Here is a 1,025-nt window from a genome sequence, read left to right as displayed (position 1 = left end):
ACATGTAAACGAACAAAAAAAAAAAAAAAAAAAAAAAAGATGGTGACGCACACGAGTAACCATGTTGTAAACATCATTTCCAGAACAGATATTTACAAAGAAGCCCTGAAACATTAAATTGACTTTTATTTCCTGATCTGTCTCCACACAGGGGGACTAAAAAAATGACGACAACCAACAGTAATAATAAAACAACAACAAGAGAGGCAAGGCCTTCAAGACTCACTTGTGATACACTTAAAAACAAACACAAAAAAAACCCCAAGCTTTTTATGTATTGAGTATAATTTCAAAATGTAATGTTTAAGATGAGAAAGATCAGTTTAAAGCAAATTAAGTCCCCTAGCATTAATTACAGAGTAATTTCCATTTTTTTTTTACTATCTGCACCAAAACGTTTGCAAAATAAATAAAAATTCCATGCTTAGCAAAAGAAGTTTCTGTTTGAACAGAAAAATGATAATAATGACTCCTCTTGCTGTTGTGTCAGAATAAGAGGTCAAAGTGCCAAGTTTAGAGAATACAAAAAATATAAATATAACAGTAAATGCAGTTTGCATATATTTAGGCTTCTTTTTTTTTACATTTTTTTGTGCCCATCCCAGAGGTGCAATATTGTTTTAAACAAGATGACTGGAAAGAACTGAATTTTTCCTATTTTTATGCCAAATTTGGTGTCAACTGACAAAGTATTTGCAGAGAAAATGTCAATGTTAATGTTTACCACGGACACACAGACACACGGACACACACACACACACACACACACACACACACACACAAACACAGACAACCGAACACCGGGTTAAAACATAGACTCACTTTGTTTACACAAGTGAGCCAAAAACTAAAACAAAACACCAACAAACAAACAAACAATCTGGCGACTGCAAGTTATGCAACAAACAGAACGTGTCTCCTGAATGAAAACTGACGGATAAGTAATTTTTGATGATAAACACAACAGCATCATCAAAAACATCAACACTTGAGACCACACACACACACACACGCACACACACACA

Source organism: Babylonia areolata, chromosome 30 (assembly GCF_041734735.1).
Source record: "Babylonia areolata isolate BAREFJ2019XMU chromosome 30, ASM4173473v1, whole genome shotgun sequence".
NCBI classification, from domain to species: domain Eukaryota; kingdom Metazoa; phylum Mollusca; class Gastropoda; order Neogastropoda; family Buccinidae; genus Babylonia; species Babylonia areolata.
Note: the sequence above shows the minus strand (reverse complement) of the source record.